The 25,191-nt window shown below is 33.3% G+C and overlaps 1 protein-coding gene across 1 annotated transcript in view; it reads right to left on the reverse strand.

Moving 5' to 3' along the window:
* Positions 1-22,775, reverse strand: part of LOC142320839 (facilitated trehalose transporter Tret1-like) — a 563,915-nt gene extending 541,140 nt beyond the window's left edge. The window contains exon 1 of the mRNA XM_075358815.1: positions 22,649-22,775. The gene's annotated coding sequence lies outside the window, so the exon portion shown is untranslated. The remainder of the gene's footprint in view (positions 1-22,648) is intronic.
* Positions 22,776-25,191: the final 2,416 nt, after the last annotated feature.

Here is a 25,191-nt window from a genome sequence, read left to right on the forward strand (position 1 = left end):
GTAATTTTCCTAATATAGTATTAAATGTATTCCTGCAAATAATAAATCTTGTTTTAGGAGAGCGAATGGTGGTCGCGTAGGCTCTTGATAAAATTGATATGTAACTCTTAGTCTGTGTATGTACTTCCTATTTATTTAAACGGTAACTCATAGTACCAAGATTTCGAAAAGACTTTATTGTATTTAAGTTTAATATAAAACCGACAATTTTCTTATTTGAAAAAGTTTTAATGGAAGTGTTCGGGAGTGGGTTTTGAGTAAGTAAGCAATTCTAAAAAAATACATCGATAACAACCTCCCATCGATTGTCGGGACAGATTTTCAGTCGCTATAATTACAACAACTTTCAAGAAACATTAAAAATAATAGATTAAATGGGGACGGTAAAGATTTGTAGTACATGTTTGAAGATTTTTTTTCTAATAATTTCAAAGGGCTAAATTAACGGTGATTCCAAGGAGAAACTACAATTATAGGGGAACGAGGTGCTTGCTTATTTAATCAATTTATGTGTTTCTAGTATAAGTGGTGCCACGTGTAGATTTCTTTAAAGCGGAAACAAAAATATTTTTCAATTACCTTCCGATAAGTGTAAAATATCGAACAAAATTTATTAAAGTACACGACGTGCGACCCTAATTCTTCCAAAGTGGAAGTCGAAGAAGAAGATGATTGTAAGAATAAATTAAAGTTATTAACAGATGAACTCGATCCGGTAGGAAACTTAGAAAATTATATTAAATTAGTAAAAGAGATTATTGTAGAATGCGTAGATTATGGTAGCCGTGTGCATGGCCGTAATAGTTTCCATTTTAAGCAAAAATGGTTTTAGATGAAGCGCCATAACAGTCGGAAAAAAGTATTTAATTTTTTTTATGCCGTACAAAGAAAAAATTTAGAGGTGATTCGTGAGAAATTCTTAAAATTTAATGGAATGTAGATGCGGATTTGAGAAAAAAAAGATTGAAATGAATACACCGATAAACTCAGGGAGTTGAAAGATTCTGGTCGGTTCTGGAACCCGGTTCGTTGTTTTAAACGCAAATATTTTCATTATATAACTATCTGAGATAAGATAAAGCATTTTAGTAGTCTTCTCAAACTAAAGATTGTATCCTGCAGGATGAGTTTTGCAGAACCTTATACAGTAAATAATATTTTGACCTTCCTTAACCGGAACACCTCTGACCTTTATATCGATCTGTCAAGGTTTCATTGAATATACGTTAAGGATAGATATTAGAAATTCTGTCTCCGTTGAATGCAACCCTGCCTCCTCTTTCTTTTTTTGATCCCATCCCCTAGGCCCGGACCCGCCGCGGAAGCACACTCGGTCCTAAGGGTGCCATTGCCTTTAACCTTCCGGGCGACCATGCCGGAGCCGGCTATGCTGTCCCCAGCATAGGGTACCACCCGGTAAGCCGGAACTAGGTCCTCTCATTCAACCCACCGGGTTGGTCTAGTGGTTAACGCGTCTTCCTAAATCAGCTGATTTGGAAGTCGAGAGTTACAGCGTTCAAGTCCTAGTAAAGCCAGTTATTTTTACACGGATTTGAATACTAGATCGTGGATACCGGTGTTCTTTGGTGGTTGGGTTTCAATTAACCACACATCTCAGGAACGGTCGAACTGAGAATGTACAAGACTACACTTCATTTACACTTATACATATCATCCTCATTCATCCTCTGAAGAATTATCTAAACGGTAGTTACCGGAGGCTAAACAGGAAAAAGAAAGAAAAGGTCCTCTCATTCGCCTGCCTCAAATCAGGGGTCCCCCAAGGGGATCCCCTAACCGAGTTTTGGTCTTTATTTGCCTGCCTCAAATCAGAGATACCCCAAACAGCGGACCTCCGATCGGAATTCGGTCTTTATACTTTCCCTTCCTACTCACCCCGGGAGTCCCCGTTCACTCATCGGAAGTGCGACACCTCAGCATCGCACTCCTCATGAACGGGGCTTTCCAGCCACACCCTACACTAGCCCACTAGGTACCATCCTTTTCCTCTTCAACTTCCTCTATCGCATTCCTTTTCAAAATGTTGCCCAACATCCTACCAATTAGATTCCAGCTTCTAGGGTTACAAACATTGCCTCTATTACATTATCCGGTGTTATGGCACCAACAATAGCCAGCACTTCCCTCCTAGCCTCCTCCCTTCTAAAACAGTTAATCACCGTGTGTTCAACCGTATGGTATTGCCCACAATACCTACACTCCGGCGACTTCCTTCTCTTCCTGTTATAGTGGAACTTATTAAAGCAGCCATGGCCAGTCAAGAATTGTGTCAATTCGTAGTTGACTTCACCATGTTTCCTGACCAGCCATGGTTTAATCTGCGGCATTAGCCTCCTCGTCCAGTTACCCACCTGACTCCTTGACCACCTCTGCTACCACTTATCCAACATTTCCTCCTTCGCCTGACTCTTCGGTTGCCCTTCTGCTCTTTCCGCCATTTCGTCCGCTACAAGATCCCACGGCGGCATCCCAGCTATCACCTACGCCGGCTCGGTCGAGACTGTACGATACGCCCTAACTGCCCCAACAGCCAAGGGCCTCTGAAAGCTTAACAATTAGTTCCCGGCCTTCTTCTTCTTCTTAAACGTTCGTTTTCATGCCGGACCAGCATACATGATGACGGACCGAGCCACCGATACCAATAGCCTCCTTTTCGCCAAAGTCGGTCCGCCAATCCTGCTCATTAGCCTGCACACCTAACCCTGCCTCCCCTGTCTTCTTATATCCATATCCTGCGGATCCTATTCCTACTCCTGTATTTAGTGGAGAAAGTTTGACCGACTTCATACTTCCAACCATCGATATACTTTTCACGGATGGTGCGCAAGAATGCTTTAACGCATGACTCATTCAATTTATCGTGGGATAATCTGAGTATTTCTTGGCGTTATTTTTTTTCGAGTTACCTATCGTTATAGTTTTTATAGCAACTCTTATAGAAACCGATCGTTAGAAATAATTTCACTGTCTTATATCGCGTCGAACAGTCCAGTTAAACGTTTAACACAGGCCCCCTTTCGGTAACTTCAGTACTTCAGCTGAAATTTCATCAGAGCCTATTGTTTTACTATTTTTATCTCTCCGTATCGCATTAAACCGTCTGCTGAATAATACATGGCCTCTTCATAGCCACCTTTTTAATCCGTGTCGGAATGACCGTTCACCTTCTAAAGGCTTTAGAATTTATCGTTTCCGTGTTTCTAATTTTTTTTATATATCCTCAACAAATTTTCCATTTAATATCGTTTCTAGACCTACGTTTGACGGTAATATAGTCTATCTGATTTCGCAATACATCGTCATATTTGTTTGCAGGAATCTCTAAGTATACGGTTGTCTTTCGAGTTAGTTAGAGAACACGTTCCTTATGCAAAGTTCATTCTCTTCACAAAACCGTACAAACCGGTCGCCCCTACCTTTCCTAATTCCAACAATCTTACCCTACTTCCATATCCCCACCTTGCCGTTTAGAGATCGCCCGCCAGTATTAAAGTTTTCGCCATCCATCTGCTGCAATTCAATCCTAATTTTGTTTTATTAGTATGAAAATACATTTTCTGTGTTTAAATGTTAATTTAGGCGTTTATTTTGTTTAATTAATTTCACGTTTCAAAGAAAGAATGTGGATTTCTATAAAAAGAAATTAAAAATTGAGATCAAGTCAAATTCGATTGCAAACCTTAGATCTAACCTCCTGCTGTTTGAATTAACGTGAATAAATATGTAAAACTAGTTTTTAAAAGCTACAAATCAGTAAATACCGGTCAGTTATTTTGACCGGTATATATATATATATATAAATCACGTTAGAAATATATTTATGGAAATATATACTACGCATAATAAGCACAAGCGAAACGAGCCTTCAGTAAGAAATATAATTTGTTTACAACAAAAATTAATTTAAATATCAGGAAAAGAGTTTTGAAAGTGTATGTTTGGAGTGTCGCTTTATATGGAAGTGAAACTTGGACAATCGGAGTATCTGAGAAGAGAAGATTAGAAGCTTTTGAAATGCGGTGCTATAGGAGAATGTTAAAAATCAGACGGGTGGATAAAGTGACAAATGAAGAGGTATTGCGGCAAATAGATGAAGGAAGAAGCATTTGGAAAAATATAGCTAAAAGAAGAAACAGACTTATGGGCCACATACTAAGGCATCCTGGAATAGTCGCTTTAGTATTGGAAGGACAGGTAGAAGGGAAAAATTGTGTAGGCAGGCCACGTTTGGAATATGTAAAACAGATTGTTAGGGATGTAGGATGTAGAGGGTATACTGAAATGAAACGACTAGCACTAGACTTTCAGATGGAGCCTTAAGAGGTGATATTATACTTTTTCAATATCGGATAGAACAATTATCTTTTTTTTAAAGTGATTGATAGCAAAAACGTATCGATTTTGATTGAATCGGATACCCTTTTTTACGTATTATAAAATAATACAGTACCCGTTCATTTAAATTTCTTAACGATGCGAATAACAGTAACGTTTATTTTCTTTAAAGAGGTTTAATACATAATAAATAAAATATTATAAACTGAAATAACGAAAAATAATAAGTTAATTAATCTAAATCTAAAATTATCAACTTTTTGTTTAGATAAATAACCTTTTTTTTATGGTTAATATATACGTAGTAACTGAAGCTATGACGGTTTATTTCTCGTAGAAATAAGTAACTCCTAATATAAATTTTGAATAGCTTTCTACAAATTTTTATTATTTTATTAAGCGTTCATACTAAGCGCCTTTTATCATTTCGTAATGCTATCTTTAAATATTATTTCGATAATTTAATCGATTTTTTCGTTATTTAAAAAGAAATATATACAAAACCAACTCGGCGTAATCGTAGTCGCGCGCGCCTATAGAGCTAAATATAAATAGAAACAAAATACGACAGTGATTAGGAGTAATTATTATTCATTTTATAGAATTAAATAAGAAATCCGATATTCTTATTTAAAGAAATTCAAGTAGGTGTAATAACTGTAACTATTTCTGTTGAAGAGACGTCTCAGAGTATTTCCTTACAACGGAATTATTTAACTAAATCTAACTACTCGCTAAAAAAGATTTAAATGGAGTCGACTCGGTATAAATGTAATTTGACTTCGTAATAGGAAGTAACCGGTCAAATGTGGGCGAATAAAAAGAATGCGGTAGAAGTTTAATTTTTTTTCTTTTAATAATCGAAAGATCTAATAAATTATAAAACAAGATTCGCTCAAAAACTCAATAAACATTCTGCTTAAAATCTGATGAAGATATCCATATCGATCGTTAAGTAATCGACCTCAGTTTTTGCCTAGGAAAAAGTATATAACAAAAATTAATTAGTTAAAAAATAAGAAATAAAAAAATATTATTCAACAAAGAGTTTTTACGAAATACTACAAAGGCTTCGAAAGACCTTCAAAGACCGAAGAGGAATATTCGAAGTAGTACTGAAAAAATTGACAGCGTTAACTTTTCAAAGGCCCGCATACGCGGCAGAATATTCTGATTGATCAGCGGATCGAATGTCTAGCGGTAAGATTGTGAATTTGCGATGATTAAACTGATACCGTTTTTATCTCCGCATGTATTTTAAGATACTATATAACCTAGGTTTTTAAAAAGAAAAAAGACTTTGCAGGTAGAAAAGTTGATAGAAATTATTCAGAAATATACAAAATTATATCGTTTACCGTACGAGAATAAAAAAAAAAATTAAGGAAAAATTCTACTATCGTTTGCGATCGGGTTTAAAATTTCATCGAAACAGTTAATTCTACATCCTTTCTTAGGTATGACATCAAAGTGTGAAGTCATCCGTAACCGTTTCTCTTTACATTACTACCACGGGCTCGAAGGATCGCTTGAATATATTCCTTAAAAAGAAAGAAAAGAATACCGTTCCAAAAGTGACTTTTTGATACGAATAAACTCAAGAACTTCTTTAGCGCTAAACTTGCAAATTATTTCCCGTCGGTCTGCAGGAGGTTTAAAATGGGTATATTTGGTAGGTTTTTAGATTAACGGTTAAAAACGCGACAAAGGACTTTATTTTATCATTATTTCTTAAAAGCGAGAAAATGAATTATAAAATAGGTATGAAAACGTTTTTGGAAATCGAATTTAGTAAACGACTTTAGAGATCGATTTCTGCAGAACGTTTCAAAAGATTCTGACGCTATTTCACTAGGTAACAGAGGGAAAATTACTGCGTGTAATTTTTATATCGGGCTTTATTTCAAAACATACACCAAAAATGTTTTCGAAAATATAAATACTGGATGTCAGGAACGACAAAATAAAATAGTATTGAGGTTTTTTTTTATATTTTGGATTTTATGGCGATAAATATCCCCAAGATTTAACGGTAACAATGTCCCGTACAGACAAATATTTGGACCAAACTAAGTTTTAGTGATCACATAGTCCGAAAATATTTATCAAATCGCAGGCAAACAGATATACAGTAAATTTTTAGAGTAGATTTTTTTGTGATTTTCGGATGGAGGAAGAAACATGTATCGTCGGGATTTGCAAAAATCTTCCCGCGCCTAAAACTTTGACCGATCACCACCATACTTTCCCTTAGAGCAACAGGTATATAGCAATTGTCGGGAAAGTAAAACATTCAAGTGCCTTTTATCGTTTTGGTCGATCCCAATAGAAAGCGTAAATTTAGGTCAAAGACATTTATACCGCAATTCAATACATGCTTTAGACATTTTTTAGCTAAATTTACTCTTTCTATCGACTAAAACGATAGCAATTACTTGAACGTTCTACTCTTATTTTAAAAACACTCGTTTTTTTATGGCGTTCCGTAAGTACCGTTTACTTAACGATTATATCTATATATTATATTATTAATATTTAATTATATATTATCTTATGCACATACTTCGTATTTTATCCTCAATGACAAGTGATGATCGTATAACGCCGAAAATTTTAAATAATTTTGTTAAAGTTCTCTTATTTACAATTTATTTCAATAACACTTCAGAATCACAGCTCAGTATTGTTTTTTTTTTTTTTTTTTTTTTTTTGTAAATTTAATATTAGTATTTCAATAACAGTTTAATTATAACATTATCCGTTAAAACGATACTTTTAACGACGCTACTTAAAACGAGATAATATTCTTTTTTTATTCGCAAAATTTCCGATTTGATAATTACGCCTAAAATCTGCCCGTATACCTTTAAATTGCGTTAAGGTCTACCCGCTCTTCTTCAAATAGGCTTGATAGGAATCCTGTGTCAAAAATACTATATACAGAATTAAAAATGTATACAACGTCGGCTAATACTCTTCCAAAGTAAAATAAAAATTTAAAACACCTGTTTAAAAATCTAACTTCTCAAACGTTGAAAAATCAGAATTATATAACTCTATCCGTTATTTTACGCGATTTAATTCTATTCAAATTCAAATTCATTCGATTTCTTTTTTTAATATACATAGTTGATTTTAATAAAAAAAAAAAATTGAAATCGATATATGTTCATAGGTTTAGTTTATATAAATTAAATTCAATAGCCTGACGACATCGTTTCAGTTAATGTGACAAAATGTGACTGTTCAAACATAGTCGGTTGCGATTTTTTTTTTACGGATTAATGTAAGAGTATATAGCAGCGGTTCTCAAATTTTCCCCTACCACAACTATGAAATTATTCTACCATCATCAAACGGTAGGGTTTTGCAAACAGTGTGTTAATTTTAGTGTATTCTTAGTTTTTTATGTTATGTACATCTCACCGGTCGGCGCAGTGATTGCCTTGAATTGAAACTCCTCTTGTAGTTTTTCCTTATGTTCGTGTGTTTACTCGATTCGAAAAAGGTTAAAAACATTAAATATTAGGGTTTTATTGTGGATGAAGGCGTAAAGTGGAACCCTCACGCTCAATTTCTAAATAATTTTTCGAAATTCATTTCACTTGAAATTTTAAGAATTAATGATATAAAAATTGTACACTGGAATTATTTAATTACGATTGGATCGTTCGAGAGGTAGACGATCAAACGGGAATACTTATGATAGAAAAAAATTAATCATAAACCACTTAAAAAAATAATAATAATAAAATTAAAATAAATATACTAGTTTTAGAGTGTTATAAAAATTTTAATGTATTACCCTTAAGGCAACTGCCTAGGAAGAGGTTACTTATTTTTCCAAGTCCAGATGAAATTTACAAAAAAACTGTCAAAAAAACTGTCAAAGTATACCGCACGACTTTCCCGGCTACCGGTCAAGTCATTATTACCTAAAAAAGATTTAAATGTCAAAATTCCAAATGTATATATATATAAAAATGTTAAGTTCGTTTGTGTACGGTTCAAAAACTCAAAATGTTCTGCACTGATTGAGCTCAAATTTTAGCACGATATATAACCCGCATCAAAGATTGTTTTCATCTATTATTAATAAATCTATCTATCTATTTTTAATTTGTACAGTTTTTTAATAAATAAGAGGCTAATAAATCAGACGGAAATATAAACAAAGGAAAACCAATCAGATCAATGCAAGATGGCCGCTGTCAAACACAACGACCAATCACAAAAAGCCCGTATGGCCGTTGCCAATGTAAACAAAATCACAACTGATTAAGTAACAAATTTCTTTGAATTATATTTAACAGCTAAAACATCTGTATTTTATTAAAAAAAAAAAAACACCAAACAAAAAGAAAAGCCACCTAGAAGGATGACTTACAGTAAATAAATTAAAACACCCAAATTTCTTATAGCCCAGATAGATTTAACACTATGCAAACAAAAAAAGTCGAAATAACCAAATACACAGAAAATAATATCCCTACATAATGACCAAACAATCCTTTGTTAGGTTAAATATTCACTTTATTGTGAATTTACAGAAGGCATTTACAACGAAGCATTGATAAATATTGAAGACAAGTGCTTAGCTACTGCAAATAAAGTTCTTAGTCAATTGGGAATGCCAGCACCCACCCGAGCTGCGATTGCTTCATTTGATGTGGATTTACGCCGTGAACAGAGTTACAACATTGGTGATCTTCAGTCATATGTCCAATCAGACATTCCCAAATTAACGCGTGAACAGAAAGGCATTTATGATCGCATAATGCAAATGATAAATGACGGAGTTGGGGGGACCTTCTTCTTGGATGCGCCAGGAAGAACTGGGAAAGCATTCCTCATTAGATTGATTCTAGCAACGGTTCGATCAAAAAATGACATAGCCTTAGCTCTTGCTTCGTCTGGAATAGCTGCGACATTGTTACCAGGTGGAAGGACTGCGCAATCAGCTCTGAAGTTGCCATTAAACATGCAAATCATCGAGACTCCCACGTGCAATATTTCCAAAGCATCCTGTATGGGAAAAGTATCACAAAAATGTAAACTCATTGTTTGGGATGAATGCACGATGGCACATAAAAAAATCGCTTTTGATCGATCGTTACGAGATTTGCGTGGAAACGTTCAACCATTCGGGAATGCTTTGATATTGTTCGCAGGAGATTTTAGGCAAACATTGCCTGTAATTTCTCGATCGACACCAGCAGACGAAATAAATGCTTGCCTGAAATATTCAACACTGTGGCGACACGTACTTACATTGCAGTTGACTACGAATATCCGTGTCGAGTTGCAGAATGATCCATCAGCTGATTCTGTTGTGATTCTCACAACAGTTACTGGACATTGGAAACGGACAGCTGCCAGTCGATGAGACGTCTAGACGAATATCATTTCCTTATAATTTTTGTTATTTAGTAACATCGAAAGAAGAACCGATCGAAAAAGTATTTCCTGATATTCAAATTAATCATAGAAATCACGATCGGCTCAGAGAACGAGCTATCCTTGCCGCAAAGAATAAAGATGTCTATCAACTTAATAATGTTATTCAATCCAGCATTCAAAGTGACGAAATTACATATAAGTCGATAGACACCGTTGTGGAAGCAGATGAACTAGTTAATTATCCAACGGAATTTTTAAACTCACTTGATCTGCCAGGGATGCCACCACACATATTAAAATTGAAAATAGGTGCGCCAATTATCCTGTTGCGGAATATTAATCAGCCAAAACTCTGCAACGGCACGCGACTTGCAGTTAAGAAATTGATGAATAACGTAGTGGAACCAACGATTTTAACGGGGCCTTTCAAAGGTGAAGATGTCCTCATTCCTCGAATACCCATCATCCCGACCGATACACCATTTCAATTTAAAAGATTGCAATTCCCAATTCGATAGCTTTTGCAATCACAATCAATAAAGCTCAAGGTCAATCTTTAGAATTGTGTGGTTTAGATTTAGATGCGGATTGCTTCTCACATGGACAACTGTATGGGCGTGTTCCCGAGTCGGCAAACCAGATAGCCTTTATATCTACGCAGACAGTGGAAAAATAAAAAATATTGTATATCCACAAGTATTGCAAGATTAAACTTTTATGAAACGTATGCTTTGTTTTGTTTCTCATTTCTCATCCATGCAACCACAATGTGCCACAGCGAAGCGTGGCGGGTACAGCTAGTTTCTAATGAAAACGTTTTGATTTTTGAGACTTCCTTACTCTGTGAGAAAAATTTTGTAAAACTTTTTATAAAGAAATGATCTTTAACAACAAATAGACGTAAAAAAGAATTTTTCAGAAATAAAGCATTTCTTAGCTTTATTTTTTTACTTTTTGACACGTTTCGAAACCACTGCATTTCAAAAGTTATTGTACTCTATAAAACTACTGTAATGTTCAGTATAATAAATTTTGACGATACAGAGGTTACAAAACGTGTCAACCAACACGTGATGAAAAAATGAAACTAAGAAAGGTAGGTGGCACTAAACATAGAAACTACAATAATCTAATAAAAGATAATAACAATTATTATCTCAAAAAACAAAAAATTGGTTCTTACTTTGAATTAGGGGTATTATACTGTAGGGGTCAAAACTACTGAAATTTAAATTGATCTTAAAGTGACAAAGAAAAATAATCTTATTTTTAAATATAGAAATTAAAAGAAAAAGTAAAAAAAAAAAATTATATTTTTTTATAGATGGGGAATAAATTTTTCAAGAATGTTCTAAAAATATCCATATACAGGTTAAGCTTACCAAATTCGCTTAAGTAAATATTCTGTAAATCTAACACCCTCTCCAATAAAGGCTAAAACAATAATGTAAAAAGTTTCAAAAAACCTTTCAGAATTTTAGGTCCGGGGCTACAATTTCAAAAAAATTGTGGATATTTGTTAATAGCTCTAAATATGAAATAAAAGTCTTTTAAAAGTATTTAAACCGATGGGAGATATAGCAAAACAAAAAAAAAACATGTATTTTAGTTTTAAGAAACGGAGTTTGATTTTTTAATTCTTTTTTATTACTACTAATGTACGCAACAATTTTGCCAAAATAAGGTTTTCTCTAAAGATTCTCAGAAGAAAATCGAAATGACTTTTTTCGCCGTGTCTCCCTTACCGAATTTTGAAAAAGAAATACGATGAATACTCCATATGTGTAAATATTTGAGCCAAATTTGAAGGAAACCAGTTCGATCAATTCTGAGATATAAAATCAGAAGCAGTGTGACGCACATACATATGTGCACACGTAGATACATATGTTTTTTTGGTCTAGATGAACTAGTAGGACCCTAAAACATAAAGATTTGCAAAATACCCGATACCGCATTTTTTACACGTTCACCGTACTTTCCCTTTTAATATAAGCTACTATCCGGTTTGTCTAGTCAGAACCTGGCCCTTGGGACTCAGATCAGCCCAGGCGAATCCCGGAGCCAACTAAGGAGCTCCTCGAGGACTTCCGAGACCAAGGGGTCTACCCCATAGCCGCAGAACTTGCTACAGTCGCCATTCCCAACTACCCAGAAGGATCCATCCCCTGGACCCCACACTTTACGTTATTCTCATGGTTGTGAGAATAATACTGATAAATAATAATTATAGTATTGGGACTTTGTATAAAACCTGAAAAAGAAACTAAGTTACAAAAGATAGAATAATAGTAACTACGGTAACAAAAGTGCACACACCTTTGACGACGAAAAATTCATAACTTATTTTGTTTGCCATGAGGCAGAAATATAATAATGAAGTAAAAGGATTAATCTATTTTTCCCTTAATGAATATCTTTAATTCACAACTTCACCTTCCTTAGGGTCGAAGAATAAGGAATATTTTTAATAACTTAACCTTCAAGGAAGCTAGGGCCTCAGTCGATGGCTTAAAATCTTCCCTGGTATAACACTACTGTGTCTTACAACTTTGGAAGCGATCGGTCGGTTGATTCTTGCGTGATGCCAGAACAAACAAACAGAGAGAGAGAGAGAGAGAGAGAGAGAGATGGATGGACAGACTGGCAGAAACTTTCGGCCTTAGATATATAAAGCTACACAAGTTGATAGAACTAACGTCGACGTCACTTTCTTGTTTCCTTTCCAACAGCAGAAACAGCTGTGCGCTTATGTAAGGTGAGTGTGAATCGTCGCAGTTCAAAATGTTCGTCTCTGAGTATTGTATAAATATTAAAATTTACATTCTTTTTCAAAAATCGTCGTCAGAAACGTAAATGTTAAGTAGAAGCTTACGAATGGAATTAGCCCTTTTGAAAGGGTCGTGTAAATTCTGATATTTTCGCTTGTAGAAGGCGTTCCCCTTCTTCCCATATGAATCACGAAGAAAACAACGAGCGTATTCGAATCGATAAAAAGAAACCGTCGAGAAGATAATACCAAAAGTCGGAATAAAGTAAAATTGCTATAGCATTCGTAACCGTGTGAGAACGATCACGTTTTTTTACAATTTGTTTTAAAAATATTGCCTACTCATCGATTGATGCCGATGACAAATGATCCTACAAATTTGAAAGTAATCGGTCGATTTATTCTCGGGTGATTCAATAAGAAACAAACAGACAACCTTATATATATATATATATATACACACACACACACACACACACACACACACACATATATACGTTTCCGGATAACCATGATCTCTTATATCGAGAGTGTACCTAATGCATGAAAAATTAGCCTTCCACCTAGTAACAAATATCCCATTAAATTTTGAAAATCGGACGATTGGTTGCAGAGATATTATAAGAGCACTCCATTGGACCTCACAAAACAGTGCCCCAGGGCGCTGGTGTGACAGGTGTGAGGCTGTATGGGGATTGCGTGCGTGCGATTATTAAACAAACTTTTTTAATTTACTTAATATTATTTTATTTTATGTAAATTTAATTTTATTATTTTTGTAATATTTTTCGTTCGATCGATTCGAATCATTCAGTTCAAACCCAGCTCACACAGAGATAGGGACTCACAGTTAATTAATTCAATTCATTAAAGTTTGTGCTTCAACCGGCAAATCTCCACTACCCTATTACATATATAGAAATACTTTATTTTAGAGATTTTTCTAGATGAAATATATGTAAATATCTTCTCAGTTATGCCAAGAAACACGGGTAAAAATTTTGTTGCGATCGATCGAGTAGTTTTTTATTTATCCCGAAGAAATAAAAACCCTCTTCCTCTTTATATAATAGTATACATAGATTCTAGTTATATTCGCCAGGAAAATAAAAGTGATAAATATGACTTTAGAAATATCTGAGATATGTTATTATGAATAGTAAATCAAAATTTAATTGCTGTAAACTGACGATTATACTGTGCAAGTACCCAAATATCTGGTTTAAAACCGAATTACCTTATTAAAAATTGCACGAATCGACTAATAAAGAGATTAGCTATTATGGATTATAGGAAATTTTTATTTTAAATTAGATTTTATGGTGAGAATCGTAATAATTTCATAACTTACTACTGTATAAATCATCTATCGTTATTAAAAAAACGATAACGGAAGCTAATCAGTGTAATTGTTTTTACTACTAGTTTATCTAGATAAAAAAAAAACATATAATTCTAATTTTTAAAAACTTTTATATCTTGATCAGTTACGTTCACTGTCGATCGCATTTGTTACACTCTTTATGACTCAACATCCAGACAAAATTGTTGAAATTAATTTGAAACATATATATATTTTAAAGTTAAAATTAAAGTTAAAACATATAAATATTTAGATGTTAAAGAACAATTTAGATCCGGAGTAACAGTACAAGGTGAAAAGATAAAGATGCTACGATTTGCTGATGATATAGTAATTCTAGCCGAGAATAAAAAGGATTTAGAAGAAACAATGAACGGCATGGATGAAGTCCTACGCAAGAAATACCGCATGAAAATAAACAAGAACAAACCGAAAGTAATGAAATGCAGTAGAAATAATGTTGATGGACCACTGAATGTGAAAATAGGAAAAGAAAAGATTATGGAGGTAGAAGAATTTTGTTATTTTGGAAGTAGAATTACTAAAGATGGACGAAGCAGGAACGATATAAAATGCCGGATACCACAGGCGAAACTAGCTTTCAGTCAGAAAAATAAATTGTTTACATCAAAAATTAATTTAAATGTCAGGAAACGTTTTTTGAAAGTATATGTTTGGAGCGTCGCTTTATATGGAAGTAAAATTTGGACGATCGGAGTACCTGAGATGAAAAGATTAGAAGCTTTTGAAATGTGATGCTACAAGAGAATTTAAAAATCAGATGGGTGGGTAAAGTGACAAATGAAGAGGTGTTGCGGCAAATCGATGAAGAAAGAAGCATTTGGAAAAATATAGTTAAAAGAAGAGACAGACTTATAGGCTGCATACTAAGGCATCCTGGAATAGTCGCTTTAATATTGGAAGGACAGGTAGAAGGAAAAAATTGTGTAGGCAGGCCACGTTTGGAATATGTAAAACAAATTTTTAGGGATGAGTGATGAAGGGGGTATACCGAATGAAACGTCTAGCACTAGATAGGGAATCTTGGAAAGCAGCATCAAACCAGTCAAATGACTGAGGACAAAAATAATATATATATATATTTTAACTAAAGCCAGAAAAGTATTTCTAAGATTGGTGATATCCAACCACAAAATTGTTTTCTCGAATCGCTTAATTTGTTCAGTATAGTATTTACGTTAAATATTTTAATTGTCATGTTTTGTACTTTTGTATTGTTTTGGCAAATAAATAGATATTCAAATATATATATATAATATAATGCATTAAATTTTACGGAGCATCCTTATGGTATACAGGGCATTTAATTTACAGTAAGATAACTCTTTAATGTTTAGGGAAACGTATGATAGAAAACTTCCTTAAAGTGGATTCATTCTGTTTAAAGTGAACTGATGTTATGTAAAGTATAAGTTTTAACTAAGCGTTTTCAATAGAAATCTAAAAAACTAAAATAAGAGAATCACGAATCAAAGTCGAACACTAATTCATAAAATGACGCTAACGTGTTAGTTTACACGCACGAATGAAAGAATGCATATTAGTGAAGACCGACGGAAGCGACATGACGTTGCCGTGTTTATACGAGAAACTCTAATGAAAAGTCAATCGCGTACACAAAAAAGCGGCGAACGATTTCGAAAAATTAAATAGATATAAAACTTCTTTACGGAATAATAAATAATTTTGAGAAACCCGCACCACATCGATTCAAAAGTTAACAGGAAATAAAAAACGTAGTTTCTAATCGAAAAAAATTCACTCCGGTGGTCAGCGATAAAAATACTTTTAAAATTCATTACGATACTTTTAAATTTGTAAAAATTATTTTGCGAGGGTTTTTTTAATAAATAAAATAGGTCAGCGGATATGATTTATCTAAAAGAAATTTTGAAAGTACGATTCGATTTTCCTTTCTTTTCACAGAAGTTGTAAACCTATACGACATGGCAACTGCGCGGTTGAGGTTTGGAGTCCTCAAGCTATTCGGATAACATAGTATAGTATCTTGCTGTTACTATAATTGATTTTTAAAATCGGTTATAAGCTGGTCTATGTTACAGTAGCAAGAATGAAGATTTTTTTTATTTCTGAGCGATCACATATAGACTTTAAAAAAATAAACATGTATTCTTTTGATCGAAGTAAGTAATCATCGTATTGCGCTTTTATGTTTAACTTTAATTTTTTCCTCCTCGATACTATCGACTGGTTTAGTAAATTATTTTGTCAGTGTAAATTTAACAGAAAAAGGATTCAAACTGCTGTTTGCTTTTTAAATAAAACAACTTTAAGATACAATAATCGTTAACTTTAATAAAATTAACCTTAAATATTTGCCGACCTCCGTGGCGCGAGTGATAGCGTCTCGGTCTTTCATCCGGAGGTCCCGGGTTTGAATCCCGGTCAAGCATGGCATTCTCACACGCTACAAAAATTGTCATTCATCTCATACTCTGAAGTAATGACTAACGGTGGTCCCGGAGGTTTAAAAAAACCTTAAATTATTTCGTTGCTGTACTTCATTCCAAATGTAAATACACTGTACTCATTTATTTCTTTATAATATTTTTGTTTATCGAGTATTTTCCGATACTCTTTTAATAGTGATTATAATTAAATATAATAACGGCATTTAAAGTAGAATGTTGATTTTCTAAAACGCTGATGACTATAGATTAATATTTCACTTTTCTATAAGAATTTTTGTGAACCGTTTAAAAATATTTGAAGTGAAATGAAAATATTAATTTACAGCAAAATGTAAGAGTTTATTAATAAGTTAAACAGCGAAGCAACAATCTTTGTGAAACTTAACCGCAATTTAATTTACGTAATGAAAATTAAAAAAAAAAAAAAAAATATTAAAACAACTTAAATACTATTTATCGTTTACACCTACTGGTTAAATATATTAATTTTTTCTCCAAAGACGTTAGAAATTTAATTTCCCGGGAAAACTTAAAAACGACTGTAGCGATTATTTCATGTCCTGAACTTAACAGATGTTTGAATACGCAACATAAAAAGTTCTGTACCGTTCACCTTTCATGTTGATCCGCATAATTGTTTAAGTATAACACTGGCCGGCCTCCGTGGCACGAGTGGTAGAGTCTCGGCCTTTCACCCAGACGTCCTGGGTTCAAATCCCGGTCAGGCATAGAGTTTTTCTCACACGCTACTGCGGACCCGGAGATTGAAAAAAAATAAAGAAAAAAGTATAACGCTGAACTATTCTATTCGTTTAAATGTAGCCCGATCTGCGAGTCACTGTTAAAATCATGTTCCTAATATTTCTTCTCTAAACGATCGTTTAAATTTATTACGAAACTTATTTAATAAATTATAGGTAATCAAAAAGTTCAGTTATTATTGATTATTTATTTACCGACTAATAGGCCCCATTACAGGTACCTTGGCGTTGTTTTTTTACGGTCTAAAAAGCATTTTATAACGTTAGTAAAAAAACACCGAACCTAACTAAGATTCAAACTCAGAATCTTCCGAATAAAAAGAGGACTGTCTTTCCCGATGATGACATATTTTATGGCACCGAAGTTAATTTAGTAATGGGAAGAAAGAAATGAAAAATTTTCTGGAGGGTGAGACAAAAGATAGAACACGTAAAATAAAGAATCAGAAACGCTGGATATACCGATTTAAAATTAAAATATTACCGGAAAATAGAAAACAATAGGAAAGTACATCGAATCGTGAAATTGTGACTTGTCAATCCGGATTAAGTTTTTGTGGCCCTTCTATTCATTTTTGTTTAGCCTCCGGAACCACCGTAAGGTATTACTTCGGAGGATGATGTGTATGAATGCAAATGAAAGCGTAGTATTGTACAGACTCAGTTCGACCACTCCTGAGATGTGTGGTTAATGGAAACCCAACCACCAAAGAACACCGGTATCCACGATCAAGTATTCAAATCTGTATAACGTTTTTGTGACCTGTTTCACAACATCCATACTACCAGAGATGAGTGTTACCTTCCGACTCCCTAACGCGAAACATCAATCGCTGTTTGTTACCTTTGTCTATACTGTTCTAAAATTCGAAATCGGTGCAAGACGACTTCATTCAAGTCGTCTCCTGGTAAATTCAGTATCTTTCTCGCAAAAATAATGCGACTACAGGAGCGATTCAAAACAGAATTTTATAATTATTATCAGGAACAAAATTAAGATTCCTGATGGAAAATTTTTTTTTAATCCACAAAATCGTTTAAAATTTTAATTACTTTAACTTTTCGCTTTAAAAATTTGTTCTAATACAATAAACGGTAAAAAATTATCGTAAAATGAAAAAAAAAATTTTCGATTGAGTTTATATCAAATCCGCTTCTCATTACATCACAAAATCGGTTAAAGCAATTTTCTCATTGCGTGTAAACAAATACGATTGAAATTTAAACCTATGATTACGATTTTTGTTTGTTTCATTCTGATGTGTTATAAAAATATCGAAAGAAAATATTCAGAAATATTTATAGAAAAATAAAATCAATGTCATATAGGTTTGATGGTTTCGTCTGCGAACGTATCGTCTTTTAAATGAGGCTACTCTACCTATAAAGGTTTAACTGAAATTTAAACGAGGACCACATTAGCTCTGTTAGAAAGTTTTGTCAAAATCGGATTAGACCATCATACGGCTGTATAAATATAACACGCGTGACGTATTTGGTGTGAATTTACTTTCGGTTTTCACCGAGTAAGAAATTTATACAAAAACACGATGTACGAATAAACGAACAGGATAGATTTATTACGGTTTATTTATTCCGGAAACAATACGCTAACGCTAAATTAGTTTTTTGATATTAGATGAATTTTGTAGCGTATTTTAGAAGAATCCCAAGCCTGACTTGCATTCGAACCCAGAACCTTCCGAATGAGAGCCAGAGAGGCTACGATCCGTCACGAAGTAGGCATATATAGCCTATTGAAAAAGTACAGCGCAATAAAGAAAGCGTGTACAATTAAATATAGGAATGATTAAATAAGTACATTTTTTTATCAAAACTGCGCTGAAATAATACTGATAACAACTAGACGGCCAAGAATGAATGCTTAGATAATAAAACTAGGATAGACTGAGTGGAGTAGCTTAGTAGCAAAGCCATTCCCTGGTGTCGTACATCGTACATCGTACGTCGGGCCTCAAATAATTAGAAAATATATACAAATAAAAATATAATAATAATATGTTCTCGCAAATCTTTGTGAAAGTTAAAATGTATGTATTATTTTTTTTTTTTTTTACTAAAATAATATTCCAGCATAAAACATCAGAAGCCAATTTTGATTAAAATAAGGCGCCTCAAATTTTACATTATACAATTACTATATAAGTAGTTATTGCACATGAAAATACAATTTGTGTTTACTATCAGCACTCTACCGTGAGGAAACAACATAATCTACTGTTCCCAAATGAAGGATTAAAATATATACAAATCAGTGGCTTTATACCCTCTAGTCTAGAATTTCTTAGAAAGTGAAACATGTAAAACACCAAGTATCAGCACACAAGAGGCAACATCTTTCTCCGAGAATAACGATGTTCATTATACAGTCCTCGTGTATAGGACTGAATATCGATCGCACTTCGATGTACTCGACATACCGATACGAGTGTATCGGCGACTGGAAACGGGTTCACTTTTCGCTCTCTTCAACAAGTCTAGCACGGAACGCTCGTTATTTTTTGAATAGGCTAGTCCGTTTTAGGGAATGACTTCGTCTCGTATCAGATCGCCTTAAGGATACGGCGCCTAGTATATAGAAACCCTAAGTTTAACGATCGACAGTTTTCGTTTCGCGGTTGAAAAACTTAACATATGTTTTGCGAGTTCGCCAGACGCGGCTTCGTTTTTACCCTTATCGAAAGAAATCTTTATTAGGCGTACTTCATACTGCAAATCGTTCGACGTTTCTGATAGTTTACATATCGATACGAAATGCGCGTGCGAAATGATACGCGATATAATTTCCCGTATGAGGAAACGATTAGCGATTGAGGAGATACTATACATTAACTGCATTTGCTGGCGGTTTTTCTTGCGGTGGCTTGATCGCAATAAACCGTAAAGAATTGAAAAATTTCCTTCATCAGTAATATTCTTTAAGATAATAAAATTGTATTAGGCTAAAATTTTGAAAAATATGGGTTTTAATATCTCGTTTTTTTGTATTTTTCTTCCATAATGAAGCGGAAAAAACTAGTTTTTCCCACAGAAGGGTAAGCATCGGTTCGAGTGACCCAAAAATATTTTGATAGAAGTTGTCAAATCTTTGTCAATTTTTTCTTCCTATCAATTTTTTGACAGAATTCAAAATAAACTGCGTAATCACTGTCTCTCTCTCTCTTTTTCTATTTAACTTCCGGAACCACCGTAAGGTATTACTTCAGAGGATGATATGTATGAACGTAAACGAAGTATACTTGTATAGCTCAAGTCGTCCGTTCCTGAGACGTGTGGTTAATTAAAACCCGACCGCCAAAGAACACCGGTATCCACGATCTAGTATTCAAATTCATATAGAAGAAACTGCCTTTACTAGATTTAAACCTAAAAACTCTCAACGTCGAAATCAGCTGATTTGCCAAGACAAGTTAACCGCTAGACCGGTCCGGTGGACTGTATAATCACGTGATAAAAGTTCTCTAGAGGAGAGCTGGAGTATCGCATATAAAATTAAACAAAGAAAAACTACTATATAATTTTTCTTTGTTTCTTATATTGTAGTATAATATACCGTAAATAATTAAAAATAATTATAAACAAAGATATAAATCATCCCTCGTTTCTAAGAAAATACAAGCATATTAATACAGATTACCGCTATTACGAATGCAAATAAAGTATTAACTTTAAAATACTAGTACAATAATCATCCGACATACTACTGGCTTATAATAAATTACTAATGTTTTCTGTACAGTTTTTACAATTTTTTTTCAAGTTCAATCATTTACGAATCGAGGTCGATAGTATATCTTAACGAGATAATAATTATTATTAACAGCTCACTAAATCAGGATAAATTAGTAATTTCAGCTGTGTTTTTGTTTATTTAATTATGCTCTTCAGAGACTATTGACGATTTTAGATTTTAAATAAAATATCTGTAAACGTTTGAAATGCGTTATCTTGTTTTACGCTAATTATTTTTATAACCGTTTAGCACAGCTGGTTATTTGTATTTTGTAAATTTAATATTAATACTTAAAAAATATAGTTCAGTTATAATATTAATCGGGCGATAAAAAATTGTCCGTAAAATGTTATGTTTAACGCTAATAATAAATATTATAAAAATAATCTTTTTTTAATCGTGAAATGATATATCATCAGGCAGTCAAATCGAATTTAGGGCTGTCTGCTTAACTTCAACGGACCGATTCCGCTTATAAAGTAAACCGCTGCCAAATTTTAGCGTGAAAATATTTGTTTACGGAAACGAAAATGTTTATAAAAAGTAAGCTAATACTTTTGCAAAGTAAAATAAAAACTTAAAATTCTCGTTAAAAAATCTAAGCGTCTATCGAACTTTGTAAAATCAAAATAATATAAATTATTCTTTTCTAAACTTTTAATCATTTCGTCACCTAATTTTAAGTTTTAAATAACAGTATTATAAATCGGTTTGGATTTAAGTTTGATTTTTAATTCGATAACCGTTTACCACAGTTTTTATTTTTGTTAGCATATAAGTTAACAATTTTTTTATTCCAAAGATATCGAATCGATATTTATCACGTAAGATATTTTTCAAGTAATATAATTAATTATTTTTAATTTATTTTAGTATTTTTTGGTTATATAATTTGTGTATCTAATTAATAATTCCGGTATTTCGACGAAACACGAGTTTTAATACAAATTTTTCATACTTTTTTTTCAGCACAACTTTATCTTAAAAGACCTACAATTGGAAGTAAATATTGTGTAAAATAAATTTAACCGCTCATTATATCATATACGTATTTCAACTCGGATTTAGTTTTTCTTAAGTACGTTTTTTGTATATTTGTTCGTTGTATGATACCAAAATAATAACGATGGAAAAAAATTACAAATACAAATTTACTCGTAGTCGAACATTAATTACTAAATAAATACTATATAATTTGTATTCTTCTCTGAATTAATTTATTACGTATTTTAATCATTTTTTACTTTTACGTAAACAAAGACACATAGCACCGTACAAATAAATATATATATAAATTTATTTACTTATTGGTAATTCAAACCCACGATAAACCTATCGCGGTAATATTTTACCCGATGTTCCACAAAAATTAATTTATGTAAATTATTTTGTTTTTTTTTTAATTTTATTAAACATTTATCCTTTACAGAATATTTAAAAAATACACTTATTTTTAAATAAACAAACAAAATAGCGATAACAAACAAAGCTATATCAATAGTATTTTTATTTCGTTTTTTTAGCCAACGCTACTACCAATAAATTAGTAAGATTTAACCGACGTAAACATTGTAATTATTGCAAATAAGGCAAACGCGTTTATTTAAAAATTCCAGAAGGTGTAGTCGATTCAAAGAGATGCTATGAAAAAATGTAACCTAACACATTTCTTAAATCGCAGTACAGTTAAAGAAAATTATATTTAATAACATAACTATAATTAAAGCAGATAATAAAAATTGTACAATATTTCAATAACTCAATATAATACGAACGTGTCAAAGTACTTGCCTCGGGGCAGTGGGAGATTTGCGCGGCATCCCGTGCCGACGAGTGCTGCTGGTTACCCGGCCGCACACCGACTGACTTCTATAAGAGGGAGAGGTAAAGAGAACGGAACAGGAGAGACCGACACGAGAAAGAGAGGAAGATCCTGACACTGCGCCAGACAGAGCCGCACCGGCCCCCGGCTGCCCCGGCATTGTGTCAATGGGCCACCTCTCCTGTCCTCCTGTTTCGTACCCTCTCGTTCTGTTACGTCGCTTTCTCTCTATCTCTTTATCCCCTCCTTTCCGAATTCATCCCTTCCACATTTCGCTCTAACCCCTTCCGCATTTATTTTTCGACTTAATCCTTCTCCTTAATATTATAAAACGACACGCATTACGAACGAGTATGCGATCGCATCGCCAGTTCATGAAAAATCTATCGACGTTAAGACTTAATCCTTCTCCTTAATATTATAAAACGACACGCATTACGAACGAGTATGCGATCGCATCGCCAGTTCATGAAAAATCTATCGACGTTAAATATTTTATGTGGAATAATCGTTTATTCTCAATAATTAGATATATTTACTCGGTCGTACATATATGATATTTTGAACTGCGACGATTCACACTCGTCTTACATAAGAGATACTAATAATCTCTCATCCATCGTTTCCTGTAAGTTGTGCGGGTGCACGGCCGCGCAATGATTTTAGAGGTAATGCAATAAATTGTACAGAGAAATATATTTCCCGCACATATACCATCGGCTGTTGTTACGTAAGATGTACTCGATGATACCTTTATTTGAGACTACGGAGTAGCGTACACCGGGAATTTATAACTACTGTTCACAATAAAAACGTTATTCGGTTATCGATAGTTCAGCGCACAAAAAATTTTAATGTTTACCGATGATGGAGCCAGTGTTATGCTCTGAAAGAAAATTGGGGTAGCAGCAGTTCTCAAAAGAGAAATATCGCATTTAACTGAACAACACTGAAGCGCATAGGGAAAATTTAGAAATTAATGATGCGTGGAAAAATATATCTATTATGCAAGATATACAAAATTTTATTAGAACCGGGTTCACAGTGTTTTACCGATTTAGTATTAAAAAAAAAAATTTTGAAGAATTAGTTCAAGTATTAGAGGATGATGTTATATCATTTAAACCGTTAAATGGACTTGAAGGTTATCCAGGAATTTCGCAGTCGTTACTTTAGTAAAAAATTACAATAAGTTAATTGAGTAAAGGTCAGATAGCAGAATTCAATGACCCATTTGAAAAAATTTTAACCGATTCACAATATCAAGTGGCAATGTTTGCTCAGAAAAATATATTAGAAGATGAGCTTGTATCCTTGTCCGATATCTACAAAAAAGCGATTTAACAATTATTAATGATCATCGGTATGTAAAAATTAAAATTAATTAACTAAAAACTCAGTATCTGGCACACAAAATGGTTTGGAGTGAAGGTGAAAGAGAAATATTGTCAGAACATCAAAACGATATTTTAATAATCGGCTAATTCGATTTATTGAACGCGTACGTTTGAACTTAGAAAGCAGATTTCCAAACGAAGAATTGAAAGATCGGCCAGCGCTTGATAATGAAATTGTTATAAATTCAGAACATAGTTTTGATATTCAGGAAAAATATAACACAGCTGTCCAAAAAAATATTCAGAATTTACAGCAAATAAAAACATTGATACAAATAAAATACGGAAGAAATATTCAGAATTTAAATTTTCAATTTTAGAGAAAACAAAACTAGGATTGTTCAAGACTTTTAACTTTTGTCCAAACTAACCCTGAATTATCTAACGTTTCCTTTCCATATAACATTGTAGGAATTTTTCAAAAATCCAGGGCAGACTAAAACGTGGATTTTGTGTTATGAATTTCATAAAAACAAAATACCGAAACAGACTCGAAAATGAACACTCGGGTGACCTTATGACAATTAAATTACGTTTAGCCTGCGCTGAAGAAGTAGATACAAATGACGTTTACAAAGAATGGATTTCTGTGAGACAGAAGATAAAAGGTTAAGAAGAATTTTAATCTGAAATAAAACAAGTTACGTAATACATATTTGAATATATTATATAATCTTTACTTATTTATATAATAACGATAAATAATTTTGTGCAAATTGATTTTTGAATAATATTTTTTAGTTTTTATTGATTTTTTATTTTTTTTTTGCGCGAAGCTCTGCAAAAATTAAAGGAACCTGTGATCTCATCACGTGTAAGCCATCTAATGAAATTACTTAAATCAATCGCGCGACGTAACAGATAAACTTAAAAAAAATATATGTATGCGTATGATGTAGGCGACTCGAACAGAGTTACATACCTATCTTCAAGAGTAGTAAATACCGTGCTAGATCGATCAAGAAAGGTGAGGAGTAAAATAATCTCTCGTTGCCTTCATTAATCCGTCTAATATACCTTACGCATCAGCACGCTAAGCCCGCTCAAAATTAGGTTATTTTACAAGTGGCGCTTCACTCTATTCATTGTAAACTCGACTATAAAATAAACAGTAT

The sequence above is a fragment of the Lycorma delicatula genome, chromosome 3, assembly GCF_047948215.1.
Source record: "Lycorma delicatula isolate Av1 chromosome 3, ASM4794821v1, whole genome shotgun sequence".
Classification (NCBI taxonomy): Eukaryota; Metazoa; Arthropoda; class Insecta; order Hemiptera; family Fulgoridae; genus Lycorma; species Lycorma delicatula.